The following is a 15,747-nucleotide window of genomic DNA, read 5'->3' on the forward strand; positions in this document are numbered from 1 at the left end:
AGTAAAACTAGGATTTTTAATTATATGAATAAAATTGGGTCCCCGCGGCAAGGTGCCCAAGATGTTGACAGCGTTCCCCCTTTGTATTGCTATGCTAATAATGCGTTGGGCAAGGTAGCTTGGGTTTCCCAGACAGTCTATTAATTTTTTCGATAAAATTCTGTACAGATGAAGGGCACCGGGAACCCACGGGCCAAGGGTTTCGACTCCAAATGTTGTAAATAGGTAGTCGGACCCGAGATCCAGGTACTTATTACTTTTTATTCTTTCCGCCAGATATCTTACTCATAAAAAATCATAACCTAGTTTTAGGATATTGAAATTGTTTGAGCGTGTTTGAGCGGACGGCAGATATGGACCATTTGGCACTAACCGCGTTTTAGTTAGTGGACGAGAGAATACTCGACCACGTTTTCTTGTATCATGATTAGTAGTTTTCTTTAGTTATTAATGCATGATTATATCAAAGTTAAATTAAATTTAGGTTATTTAATAAGATTACGAGTTTTACATTTTCAATATATTATACATATTAAAATGATCAAGGTAAACTTTGAAAGCTGAATTTTCATGGAGGAGTGTCACAATTTCCTTCAATCTGTTGTAACACTTCTTGCTAAAGAAAACACATGGCTTGTTACGCTTGACAACACAAGTCAGTCAATTAAAAGGCAAATAAGTAACATTTAAAAAACTTACGGTACTTAAAAAAGATATCCAAAATAATATACTTAATGGTACAGTCCCCATGGTCAAGTCACTGTAAAATACTATAATAACGAATGTTGAAGGAACCAGTTTTATAACTTATTTTTTATCAAATATGAATATTCATTATCTTTGATATCTAGAAAATAACGATTAGAACGCGCGAACGTGATCTCGCGCCATTTGTTTTTATCGAAATGTACAGATGAAAGATGTTGGATCTTTTTATGATATCAATTTTTCTTTCACATAGTACCGTGGGCTGGTCATATGTGTTGAAACACAGATAACCATGGAGGATACGAGTTCATAAGCGTATAGACGTGGTCTGACGTGGACTGGCGAAACGTAATGTAGGACGCCATGCTACAAGATGGAGTGGCAATCTATGAAAGGGCAGTTAAAGGAGGCGACAAAGTAAGGAGCAGGTAGAATGGCACATATTGGGGAAGTCCTGTGTCCTCAAAGATGTCATAAAAGGGTCATCATACTTTAAGATGATTCAAAGCGTCTGTAAATTTTCTCCAACTTACAGATTATTACATTTTTTTATAACATCAAGTGACGGGACGGACAAGTGTGCACCTGAAGGTAAGCTACAAGCCTGCCCACAACATTTTTTACTATTATTTAATAACAATATAGCTTAATGAATTTCACAAAAAGACATGATTGAAATAAAAACTAGATAAATAATTTGTCATGTAAGCATCTCACTCACTTAGTATAAACAAGATATGCTTAAATATGTTATGTTTTTATTATGATGATGGGACTAACAAATCGCAGTAAACGACACACTTACACATAACAGTTGCAGTGCCACTAAGAGCTTTAATAGCGAAAGTCTGGTGGGCACTGCCACGTCGCCCGTTACCTTGACACATAAAGTTAATAAATCCTATGTGCCTATAGTTTCATCTGCAACTTTACCCTTCGAAACCTGATCGCATTAATTGCTCACATTACTGCTTGCCTACAGAAATAGGTAAGGTGACAGTAGCTATCTGGATGAACTCTTTCACAAGGGGCTCTAGGTACTGCTACTATGTCGGGCATGCGATTGTGTTCTTTGCATGCCCAACGCGGCCATGCCATAGTACTTGAAAAAATGCAAAGGTGTAATCAACCTACTTTCTTAATGTTACTTTATTTCAATTAGGCGGAACAGGGAAACATAAAAATGTAATAAAATTAATGTATTCAAAGTTATTATCTTACAACATTGTCGTCGTAAGTTCGTACGATAACGTCGTAACATAATAAATTGTATCTAATAATAGATATTTATCATTAATTATTCCTAAGAATATTATTATTTTTTCTGCCAAAGGCTGCAAATAAAAATACCCTTTGAAACTCACAAATCGCACGCTACAACCAAAACCGTGTTAACGAAAATCCCATTTTTTTAAAAATTGTACTTATTTTCAGGAAACATTAAAGTTCATTTTCAAAACGTTGACTTTTTCATTTAGCAACGGTATTGGTTTTAGCGTATTATATAAATTAGTGACACTAAGTAGAAATAGAGCTTCTTGTCAAAGAGTTCGTCCAGGGAGATACTGCCACCTTACCTGGTTCTGTTCTGCCGCCAAGCAAGAATGTGAACCTAAGAACTCGTTAAGAATGTGATCGTTTCCGCGTTTCCATTTTAAGGGTGCTGGTGAAATTACAAGCAACAGGACTTGTCAACTAATGTTTCAGGCAGAGGCAGTGCCCCTCAGATCTGATTTATACTGCAACTGTTACAGACAAGCGTATCGCTTATCATCAGGCACACGACTTGTTCGTGCCGTCACTTGGTATTATAAAAAAGGCAATAAAGTCGGAATATTAACAATAAAACTTTAAAATAAAACGTCATTAGGTGCATAATCCACTATATAAAAGTTTTACTTTAGGGCTAGCACGACAGGGCGCGACTTGCGCGAGAGCGACATAAAGCACGAGATACTGCTACTGTGCTAGCCCTACTACATTGATCTCCATAGAGGTAAGAGTTTTGGCAATAATGCACCATGTCGCAGGGCAGTTCTGGTTATGGACCTTCTCAAAGAAATAAAACTTCTCCAACATGCTGGTCATTATGAGGCTTTGGGAGCGCTCCGCTATCCATATAAATGAAATTTAACCTTATTCTGTACCTCTAATATGAGACGAGATTACTATCCCATGGAAGAGGTACAGAATACATACAGTTGTCTAGTGATCGCGTAAAATATTTCACAATTTTGTACAGCGTCCTCTAGTGGTCACAAGAAGTAGTAACATTTTACTTATAAAATATATTAAGCGGTCGCTAGCGAAGGTAAAGGTACTTAGTACCTAGTATTCAGATACTAAACAATCAAACTCAATAATGTGATATTAGTGAATGACTAAACAAGTTCTAGAAAGCAATATTAACAAATTTCCATACCAAAGAGACTACTTTTGTGCCGATTTTTTTAAACAGATTTTTTTTTTAAATGCTTATTTTGTTTGATTTTACTTTGGATTCTAACTTTCGTAGTCCTCTATGTTTTATGAAAGTCTCGAAACTGGCTCTAGTAGTCGATTAGAACAGAATTGATATAAACTTAAATCTACATTCAATGTTCGAATGTCGAACATCTGTAGGTTTTCCAAAAAAGGATTTGTCGTGACAACACTCGGTAGACGCGTCGGCGATCACAATGTGGCTTTCAATCTAAAGTCAAATAGTCTTTATTTCATAGGTAATATTACAATCGAAATCGTCATATTGATTAAACTCCACTGTCACCCTAAGAGGAACGAGCAAGAAACACATTTGTCATTATCAATATTTGTTTCAAATGTTATAATAAATCGATACAATCTGCAAGAGCTAAATGGGTAGTGACCCATTTAGTTCTTCTATTATTGTCAATCTTTTACGCAGGAGCTGTAAACTTTTGTGTAAAGTTTTTGTTTCACTATAGTTTTGAACCTCGTGAACGGTAAATTTTGAATATCAACCGGATTTTCTTTTTTAATTTATTTTAATTCAGGCAACAAACATCATTCAAGAATCGGAGCAGTCGCTACAAATTTCTTTTATATAAATATATACAAATATACATTTTAAAATGTATTATTTATATAGCCTTTTTAACCGACCAATAAAAACGGAGGAGGTTAAACGTTCGGCTGTATGTATGTTTTACATATGTTTTCAGATTTCTCCGTCAATTGTAGACCGTTTTTGAAAATTCTTTTTTCGTTTGAAAGGGTGCACTCTTGTGGTGGTCCCATTGTCATCAAGTCAGAATCTGAAAAGGGGATCCATGGAAATCGAAGAAAATCCTCAAATTTTAAAGACATGCACACTGTCATACCGATTTCTCTATGAATTGTAGTCCGATTTTGAAAATTATTTTTTTGTTTGAAAGGGTATAAACTCTCGAGATGATCCCTGATGCCAACGATGCTGTTCCGGGTTCGTTTCGACTATCGCAAATAAAAGTCGACTTTTCACTTGACACAACACATAGTCTACAAATCACTGTCACAATGACAACTAGAAAAAAAGCATAAAATGTACAAAGGAGAGCAACAGTCCCATTGTCACTAAGAATTCCGAATCTGGTGATCCCATGGAAAATGGAAAAAATTCGATAAGCAAACTTTTAAAGTCGACTTTTTCTTCAATGAAAAAGTTACAAAAATCCAAGTACAGTTTTACGTTTATATTCTAAATTGAAATATACTTTTGTTATTGTTTTGTTTTCTGTTTTGTTGATAACTGTGCGTTGTTTTCTAATAAGTACAGTTTACTTTGGTCTTGCTCACTCTTTGATAGCAACCACTCAAACTCATTGATACAGTCCACTACAAACATGTTATTTTATTTATTTTTTTTATTTTATTGGATGTACAAAAAAGTTTACATTCATGGAACATGTTGAGATATAATTTATAGTCTTAATCTAGAATGTAGGCCTAATACTTGTACATACAGCGTTATTATGCGAAGTGTAAACATATTTGCGTAAGGATTACAAAAAAAAAGGAAAAGTGAGAAAAAGTGGAAAAGTGCGATTACAACTTAAAACTAATGCAACTAAAGACTAACATAGATATTAATTTGGCAGTACTAATGAGAAGACGAGTTGAAATATTTGAGGAGATGGTACGAATTCGACAAAGATTGTTGTCTAAAACATTATTATATAATACGTTGTCACTAAAATGAATGGGTGACTTTGTGAAGACGACTATCAAGAATCTAATTAGTATTTACGGAAATAGTATTGACAACGTTATAATTTTTTTCTTTAATTTACTACGGAATTGTTTTTTATATTGTTGTAATACCGTGAATGATTTCACTTTAAATTTAAGATAGCGCATTAAAAGGTGACGCCAGTACACGGTTCAGTTACGCTCAGGGCCCCGATTCAGAACTCTTCGATATTTTAACCGAATCATTCGATTGGATATCGTTCTCGAATAGAAGGGCGTTTTCCGAGCTATTCAGAACATTCAAGTTAAATGTTCGATTCGGATACGATATCGTTATCCAACAGCATTTACGGAGTTAGTCGATGAAATAGAGTATAAGAAAAATAAAAATCCTTTTATATACATTTTTAAGACTTTAAAGGCGTAAAATAGAGGAATGCGATAACTCTGTTACGACTGTACGCTTTCTTTTCGTTTTTATTCACAATAACCAAATCGTAGTTCAAACTCTCGTATTCGAAACCGAACCGAAATGACGTCACTCCCGTACGATTACTCGAACTTCTCGCCCGGCAAAGGCTACAAACGTTATTTAGAACACAGTTATCGATTGAAAGTTACCGAACGTCCTATTGTTTACAAAACAAGAATGTAATATGGAAATCTTTTATTATTTTAAATAAAATCTGAATCTTGTTCAATTTTATTAGTTTATTTTAATGCGAGGCTAATGCATTCCTATATTTTAGGCATTTAAAGCCTTAAAAATGTATATAAAAGAATTTCATTTTTCTTGTAATCTATCGCCGACTAACTCTGTAAATGTGGTTGGATAACGATATCGTATTTTTTGTCGTCGGCCGCGCGTTTCAGTGTGGCATTAACTCGTACATTATAAAAATGCCCAATGTTTCGTATTATGAATAGAATACATTAATATCAGTAATGGTGGTGTGCGTATTGAAAGTGAAACTATTATTTTTCTGATCTAAATCTCGAATACTGTTATTTCGAACAAATCAACATTTCGAGTTCTTTGCAGGTACCATGGTCGCGGCTGACCGTAATAGTACTAGTCATCCAATATTTAATCTAACCACCCTATTTAAAGTATAGTTACAAAAATTATTATTGTTAAATACCTTATTTTTAATATTTCCATTTTAAAGAAAATAATATCGAGTTCTTAGGTTTTCGCGATTGTTACACATAGGAAATGGAACTATTTTTCCGGATCGCGTAAAAATCGCGTATATTTGTTTTTTGAAACAAACCGACGTTTCGGGCCCTTTACAGTTCCCATGGTCACGGTTGAGTCAACCCGAGAGCCCGAAAAGGCCCGAAGGGCCCGGAACGTCGGTTTGTTTGAAAAAACAAATATACGCGATTTAAATCCCGAAAAATAGTTTCATTTCCTAAGAATATATTAATATATTTTATGAACGACCTCCGTAGTCGTGTAGCACACCGGTTTTCATGGTGTCGCCATCTCTAGGTCCCGCGCTCGATCCCCGGCCGGGTCAATGTAGAAAATAACTTTTATACATTGTCTCGAGTCTGGTGTTTGTACCGTGTCGTTGTTTCTGATTTCCATAACACAAATGCTTTAGTTACTTACTTTAGGATCGGAGCAACGTATGTGGTGCTGTCTAATATTTATTATATTTATTTATATTTTATTTATAATACTATGATGTTTTTACTACCGTGATATTCATAATACATTTTTTGTAAAAATACTCCACTAGTTTGGTCTTTGATAGAAGGATTGAACAAAGACAAAGAAAAATTCCTCCAATACGGCTGAATCCAATCTAAACAGGCACTGGGGACCTACCACAACCTCTTAAAACAATAGTACTTTAACCTTACATTGACTTTTCGTACCATAACGCGCTTAAAGTAAGCTTATTTCTAATGTTAAAACTATGATGTTTTATTGGCAGCTTTGTGACTATTCACTCACTCAGTTCGTACCATGACGCGACTTTAACATTAAAGTAATATTGCTCTTATGTCAAATTTAGCAATCTTAAAATAGTTACACGGATGCAATGGAAACAATATTACTTTCAGTTTTATTGTCTTAATATTGATTTGTAATGATTAAAAGTTAAGTTGAACTTATTTATTTACATATATCTCTACAATATTTTGTTTATTTTTTATTTAATAGCATACAGGAAATAATTTCTCGTAAAATAAAAATACGCGATGTTCATTTCGTAAAATTATGACAGCGCCATCTATATGCTAGTTCCGAATTCACAACGTGACTATCAAGACTCAGCTTGTTTTATTTATTTTTCTTCATGAAATTGCGGAATAATAATTAAAAACAACGTAATTTTAATAGATTTCATTATTACATACTTTTCTTTTTTTGGCAGTTAAAATTCTGTGAATGTAAATAACATTAAGTACTTTAACATTGTACTAGGATAACACGATTCGGAACATCAAAAAAGAAAGAGATGGCATTATACAGTTCATATAGCGTTATGTCTTTCCTATTTTTAGAAAGGAATAGACAATATTGGGAAATCATTCGTTCTTTCCATTGACGTACAATTATATGGACGTCGGGTCCGCGCTAAAAAGTGTCCGCACTTGTAAGGCGCTAAAATCGTATACAGAGCGCCAAACTCCGCTTTAGTCTTCATTTGTTCTAATGACAGCGCGATACTGCGATGACAGTACAATTTAAATTTCGAATAGGTTGACTTGGGACATTTTTTTCGTGGTTTTTGTATTAGACCCGTCGTCCATTTATTTGTAAGTCAATGGTTCTTTCAGTTATTTTAGCAATAATACATTTCTTGGTAGATAAGTTTGTCATGGTACGAATATGAGTAATATTATAACAAGCTTCCTTTAAGCTTAAATTGAAATAAGACTGTTTTTGGAAATGTTATGGTAGGCCTCCTGGTTCAAATCTAGTCGGACTGAAGGAAATTGTTTTTTGTCTTTGTTCGACCTATATTCGATGTTTGTATCAATAATAATTAAATTTTCTAAAAAGTAAGTGTGTAAGAGTGACTATTTCGAGGTTCAAAACAAACCTGTAAATTTTTAGACGGAAAATGTTCTTACTTGAATAAATGCAAGGCGTAAAATCGCCAACAGGATTTCCCGTGAAAGCCAATTACAAAGCTGCAACGCCCTATATACAATTAGGTCATGCTCATATTTGTAGTAAGGTTATTATTCTATTAATATATTGCAGAAGAAATACAAGTAACAATGGGTGACGTAAAATAATAATAATAATTTATTAAGCAAGGCCTAATTACAGAATTGCTAACTTTCATTAAACAAGGTGCAAAAATATTAGGCTGTAGAATTACACTATAGATGTTTGGGAAGAAATAACTTTTAAGTAATGTATAGATATTTTATTTTGAAATGATCTTATCACCTTCGCGTTCGTAATTACAACATTTTTATATTGTAGCAGATAGCTCAAATGCATTCTTGGAAATGCTTAGAAGAAAGTTTTATATTTTACAAATAAACATTCTTAGTCTTACATCGAATTATTTTTGTTAAACGCCAGACCTGTACCTATTTTTTTATATACAAGGTACTACAAAACACACGCTTGGTGTAATAAGGCCACATGTGCAAAATTACAACTTTTCAGGAGAAGTGTTTAAAGATTCTACTAACGAAATTAGTCGGTAACTTTTTTATGCTTAAATAGAAGAATTAGGCCCGGCATCCACTGGCGGAACGGAACGGCAAGGGATTTTTAGGTAACAATAGCAATATAGCTTAAGATTATGATATTATATTATGATCGTAGCTGCAAAACAAAGCTGCGGCATGCTTAGGGATGCTGAGCCGGTCGCTTCCGGAATGACTAGGCATCATCCTCGGGGATGCTTCGGCAGCTTTGGGAATGCTTCGGCTTTTTAATCTTTTCTCGTAATAAGCCGCGAAATCTTTTGCTGGTGTTTGGGAGTTAGTTCGAAGCCAATTATCGCAAAATAATGCCCATTTTATACTTAAAGTGTAAGATCCATGTCATCTGACCGTTTACCATAGGCTCGTTAACCTTATTACAATATACATACACCAGTTATGAACAAAATCAAGACCTAAAAAATGTGTTTAGAACCAACTATTTTGAATAATTTATCACTATGAAGAGAATCATCGCTTCATATATTTTTAGCGGGCCTAATCGCTTAAAACAAAAATCACAAGTCCTTAGAATGTCAATAAAAACAAGTAGGTACGTCTTATTTATAATTTTAAATTAAACTACGCAATTAATTTGTAATTTAGACGCACGGAGGAGGTATAGCAATCTTCCTCAAATATATACTTCCACATCTGCATGGAGCTGCCGGGGGTAACATTGATGATACAGGTGGAGCTAATGCCGAGACAGGTGAAGCAGCCGGAAGAAAGGGGCTGATTAAAGCTCTAGGTGCTGCTAGGGGCAATCCCTGACAACCACAAGAGCAAGGGGGTAATAAAGCTTCAGATAATCTTGGAAGCATTAATTCATAAGGAGCAGCAGCTGGGAGAACAGGAGCTAAAGTTGGTAAAGGTTGTCCGCAACCACACGATACTAATGGAGGTAAGGCTGGTGCACAACCACATGCTGGAAGTAAAGCGGGTAAGGGGGCATTACAGCCGCAAGGAGGAAGAATTGGGGGAGAGCAGTATTGACTGTTTACCTGCAAAAAGATAAATGGAATGTGAAACAAATCCGTTTTTTTATAAGTATAATATAGATATTTAGAATACCAAATCACTTACAACTACCAAAACCACAGCAAAGAAAAATGCTTTCAAAAACATGTTGTGCAGCTTAATTTAAACTGATGATCTAGAAAATCAATAAAGGGTTTATGTACTATTTTCTTATCAAATTCTGTGTCGATTGGTTAATAACCTACTTCATTTGTTGCATTTTCTATGAAATTTAATAAATATTGCAATATTTTATATATGGAATTACACATTACTGTGAAAGGCTTATCAGATTTGTATTGAATTTCGTTATGCTGGGTAAGTTTTATCTTTTTTTCAGGTAAATATGTTCTCGGATATGAAAACAACTTTTTATTCTTTTTCCTCACTAACGCAGTATCTAAAATTTTTATCGCAACAGATTAAGATGATCTTCCTCAGCTTTCCCTACCAAGTCATTCAACATTCTCCACCAATGTATCTATTTGTTATGAACTTATGACGATCCTTGACGGAATTTTAAGATTTCGTACATCTAAATCACGTTTACATATTTGTAAAATAATCTAACGTGATTAATATACATACGTCCCAGAAAATCTAAGTAAGTAATTAATAAAGATTCGAAAACTTTACACAAGATATCACCCCTAAAATTAAACAAAACACAATGATTGCGCCCGATAAAATAATAGGGGAGGAAACGGACCAATTACATAAATTATATTTGCACAATACCCCCAAAGAACAATTCTGTTTGCAATACGATATTAATAAAAGATTTTGATTTTTTCGCTATCGGCCGCCATGTTTATTTAGCCGTCAAACTTTTGGCGGGAAGCCACGACGCATGCGAGGCACGTGCCGAGCGCAAAAATAACGTTTTAATCTAATAGAGCACTGATTGCACGGTATTACGCCAAGGGGATAGAAAAACAGTGGCTTCTTGATTGTTTAACGGATTCATCATTATCAAAAACGTTTTAGTCTTTTATAATGCATACACAGTAGCGGTACAGCTTCTTGTAAAAGAGTTTGTCCAGGGAAATACTGCCACTTTACTTATTTCCGCCCAGGGAAATACTGAATAAATAAAAAAAAAAATTCACTTATTTCCGCCAAGCAGTAATGTAAGCATTACTGCGTTTCCGTTTTGAAGGGTAAGAGTGCTCATGAAATTACAGACACATGGGACTTGTCAACTTAGTCCCAGGGTGACGGGCGCAGTGGCAGTGCTACCCAGACCTTTTGCGATTTAAAGCTCTATGTTGCACTGCAACTGCTATGGACAGTTAATTGGTAGCATGAGAAATAATACAGATATCCAAGATATTTAGCTTCATCTACGCCTAAAAAATTAAAAGTTTGACTGTGTGTTAAGTGTTGGGGTAAGTACAAAATTACCCCAACAATAATAACACAGAAACAAAAATGCCAAATTAGCCGCTAAAATGGAACGCAGCACATCGATCCCTGGAGAATTCATTACCCAACATTATACATTTTTAAATGTCCGTATATTCATATAAATTAATGGGAAAACACCCTAGTGCGATATCAATCTCTAGTTCGCGGATTACGTTACAAATAATATCATTTTCACGGTGATTCGTTGTGAATGGTGGCACCTACGGGTATTATGGTGTACAAGGATTCATATGTTTTGGTATTTTTGTTGTATATATGCAGCTAAACCATATCCCATTCTTATTTCTGTGATAACAAATGACGGGACGAAACAATCATGCGCCTGGTGGTAAGACACACCTTTGTCCATAACAGTCGCAGTATCGCTCTGAATTTTACATCGTAAATATCTGAAAGGCACTTATAATGAATAAATATCCATGTATATGAAAATATAACAATGTCAGACTATGAGATGCAAATGGAGCACAACGCTTGCATTTTATAGCGGTAATTTTACACTCTTTTGCTCTGTGCAAACAAAACATATAGCTATATACCACTTTCCAACGACTAATTACAATTTAATTATCACTTGGGTTAATGAGACGCGACAAGTCCAGAGTTCGACAACACTAAAACGTCATTACAGATAGCGAATTTGTATCTCTAAAACTCCGTACTCGTGATCACAATAATACAAAGTATCAAAACAGCCAAGTCCAACTTAACACCACTAACGAACACGCTCCCCTAAAATGGAGGGTCGCAGTTTACTGTTTCTTTATTCCATTATGTCGTAAAGAGAAATGTCAAAGCTATCGGCTGCACACCGACGATTTTGAATTACGTACAAGGGTTTAATTAGTCTATCTTTTTTTTTAATTGCTTCTATGGACGTAAGATGTTCTTTTTTTAAACAAAGAATAAAAATTATCGGTCAATAATTTTTAAATGTAAAAAGTTATTTATTACAATTATATACGTACTTATTGAATGATAAAAATTCGAAAATCGGAAATCGAAAACATATTTCTAAACTTCGATTGACAAAAACATGGCCACAAAAGTAATATCCAAAAAAACAAACTAACACGGATAGAGTGACAGAATGTAATAAACGAGGGGGCCTAATCTTGATTTGAAATGCGATATTTCTTACAACTTTTAATATTATAGTTACAATCTTCGCTCAATATTCACACAATGACATGTCATCAGCCACTGCTAGGCATGAGTTTCCCTAAAGAAAGGGTTCAGGTCACGGTCAATGTGGGTTAGGGACTACACACATTCTCCAACGGTTGTGAACCTTTTTCGATATACAGGTTTTTGTCACGATATTTTCCTTCACTGATAGCCAGAGGTCATATTGTATATGCATATGTACATATATGGTCATCGTCAAAGCCACCAGAGGGATTCGTTGACCTGTCAATTTAGAAACGACCGCTCCTCCACTAGGATGCCACCGTTCTTCTATAACACAATACCTTATTAACCTATTTGTTTCTGCAAACTGCTGCACGCACCTTTTTCTCCCACCCAATAATAGACAAAGTCAAAATAAAATCATTTTTTATTCCATAGGTAAAATCTTTACACTTGAAGACGTCATTTTTTAATCTTCTGCTCGTTCACTGTGCCGACTTCCCTGAGAAGAACGAGCAAGAAAGTCGCTTTAAATTTTTATTGAATTAATATTCAATTATTTTTATGCGAAATTACTCCACTAGTTTGTTATAATTATTAATACAAAGATCGAGAACACTCAGAAAAAATTTCTTCGATCCGGCCGGATTCGAAACGACGTCTTCTAGCATACCGTGTCAGACGCTATACCAACTAACTGTCACTTTCTCAGAGGTAATCTCGGTCTATGATGTTTGAAATCATATATTGTAAATGATATAATGATGAATATAATGTGTGCAAAGAGTTTCTTGCTTATTCTTCTCAGAGGAATCTGCGTTAGAGCAGTAGAGTTTAATCAATATTATGATTCAAGTGCAATTTGCTTACCTGGAAAATACAGACTTTTGACCTTGACTCATGTGCCGTACGCCATACAAACGTGTGTAGCAGTAGAGCTCCATGTGAAAGACTTTGTCCAGGGAAGTACTGCTACCTTACCTATTTCTGCGGCCAAGCAGTAATGTCAGTATTACTGTGTTCCAGTTTTGAAGGGTAAGGGTGCTGTGAAATTACGGGCACAGGAGACTGGTCAACTTACGTCTTAGGGTGACCGGCGCAGTGACAGTGCCCCTCAGATCTTTGCGATTTAAAGGTCTGAGTGACACTACAACTGATATGGACAGGTGTGTAGCTTACCATCAGGCGCACGACTGGTTTATTCCGTCACTTGATATTATAAAAAAAAGTTTACTTTACTGCCTGGCGGCAATGCAAAATAGATAGGTATGGTTGCTGTACTTCCCTGGATGCACCTTTCAGAGCTCTACTGGTACTGGTTGGTCTGCAACGAGTTTAATAAGCCCTATAAGTATATTTTGCTCAGGTTTGCTCACTCATTGTTAGCACCTGAACTATACAAAGAATCCGCTATAAAGTCCAGTAATTTCTTATAGTTGACGGAATTGCACTACATTCTTTACAATTATATTTTAACAGCACTTTTTCTTCTTATTGTAATGATGACACTACACTGCTTACCATTGCGGTGAAAGGTTTTGCTAATCGGCGTAAGGACGCGATGATTTTTGCCCTAATTGCGTCTGACGTACAAGGTGGTACGTCGTGCGGGGAGGCTCCTTTCATGCACCCCCAAAACAGCACTAAGGAAGCTTCCCATCGTACGTAAAAATAGCGTGCTTAACGTCACAGGGTGTGTCCACATATGATGGATCGTATAATTGTGACCACAATCTTGTCGATAGGCGGTCGCAAGAGCAATTTTTTCGCCATTACGTTGTTTATTTTTTATTATTTCGCACGGGAACTTTAGTGTTACAGGCCGCTATCAATTTATTTGTCGAAATTTTGATTGATGTCATCGATATTGCAGTAATGTGTGATGTTTCAATATTAATTTTAATACGTCATTACTTGTTTACGTTTGTAAAGTAAATGCTTTTGTTGTGAATATGTTTCATAAAGTTAATATTGTTCTGTTAATTGCTCAATATTATCTATTTTTATGATACCAAGTGAGGAGACGAACAAGTCGTGCGCCTTTTTTTAAGCGACACGCCTGTCCATAACAGTTGCAGTGCCGCTCAGATCACAGCTGACTGCCACTGCGCCTGTCACCCTGAAACATAAGTTGAAGTCTTACGTGTCTGTAATGTCATCAGCACACTTACGCTTCAAGACCGGAACGCATTATTGCTCACTTTACTACCTGGCGGCAGAAATAGTTAAGCTACAGACAGAACTTCCCTGGACGAACTCTTTCACAAGGAACTCTACTGCTAATAAACCTACTCTCGGACACATAATTTGAGCACCCTTGCATTTTAATTTTGAGAGGACGAAAATACAAAAATATTCTTAAGTTTTGCAAATTAAAATTTCAGTTTACAGTTTTTGATCAATGTAATATTTTTTTAAGTACTAAAATTGTATGGTGAGTAGCATTATATTGGTTATATTTATTATGTAGTTGTCTTTCTGAGGTATGCATACAAAATTGTTATTTTACATGAATTGAATGATAAATTTAAAAGTATATTTTTATAGATGTACGGCTTCCTAATTAAATTATTCTTAACGAAATTAATAAATTCTGTTTGTTTTGTTTTGCAAATGAAAAAGGAATGAAGTTATTTTATTAATTTACACATAAATAATATGACTATAATAACATTTATTGTAACTATTAATAAAATAAGACGCTAAATTGTAACTACGCAATAGACAACTGTCAAAGAGTTTCGCTTTATTATGGCGGCAGTAAAAAAAACGTTTTCGGAGAGAATACATTATTCAAATGTATTTCTGCATTTCTATTCAGTGAGAAAATACACAATAAAAGTTAAAAAAGTAATATTAACAGCAAACTAATCACAGTCATACCATCGCATCTAATTTGCTTATACTGCTATAAATCAAGGCATTATTATTTCTGTGTCATGGCCTCTACGAATCGAATTACTGTACAATAAAAAATTTAAGTGTTTTTGTGACTGTATCCACATAATTAGTTTCACGGTTGGTAGGTAAGTAGTGTTAGTTTAGTGGGTATAACGTTTATTTCCCATGCAGAAATACCAAGTTTGTTTTTTTTTACAATACCAAGTGACGAGACGACCAAGTCGTGCGCCTAAAGCCGCCATGGTAAACGAATCGCCTGTCCATCGCACAGATCTGAAAAACACTGCCATTGTGCCCTCACCCTGGACGTAAGTTGACAAGTCCCATGTGCCTGTAATTTCACCAACACCCTTATACCCTTCAAAACCGGAAGGCAGTAATGCTCACATTACTGCTTGGTGGCAGAAATAGGTAAGATGGCAGTCCTTCCCTAGATGAACTCTTTCACAAGAAGCTCGACTTCTACTGATTCTCACGCACACTCAATGTCAATTAATCTTTATTTCATAGGTGAGCAGCAAATTACACTCAAAATCATCACATCCTTTAAACTCATTCGTAATGCAGATTCCCTTGAGAAGAATGAGTAAGAAATTTTCTCTAAGGGTCCACTGACGCGTGTCGAAATTGGATTTAGTAATTTGTTATTATTATGATACAAAGTTCAAAAAAACACAAAGAATAATT

The sequence above is a fragment of the Hyposmocoma kahamanoa genome, unplaced genomic scaffold (genome assembly GCF_003589595.1).
Source record: "Hyposmocoma kahamanoa isolate Upper Pololo Valley unplaced genomic scaffold, ASM358959v1 76, whole genome shotgun sequence".
Classification (NCBI taxonomy): Eukaryota; Metazoa; Arthropoda; class Insecta; order Lepidoptera; family Cosmopterigidae; genus Hyposmocoma; species Hyposmocoma kahamanoa.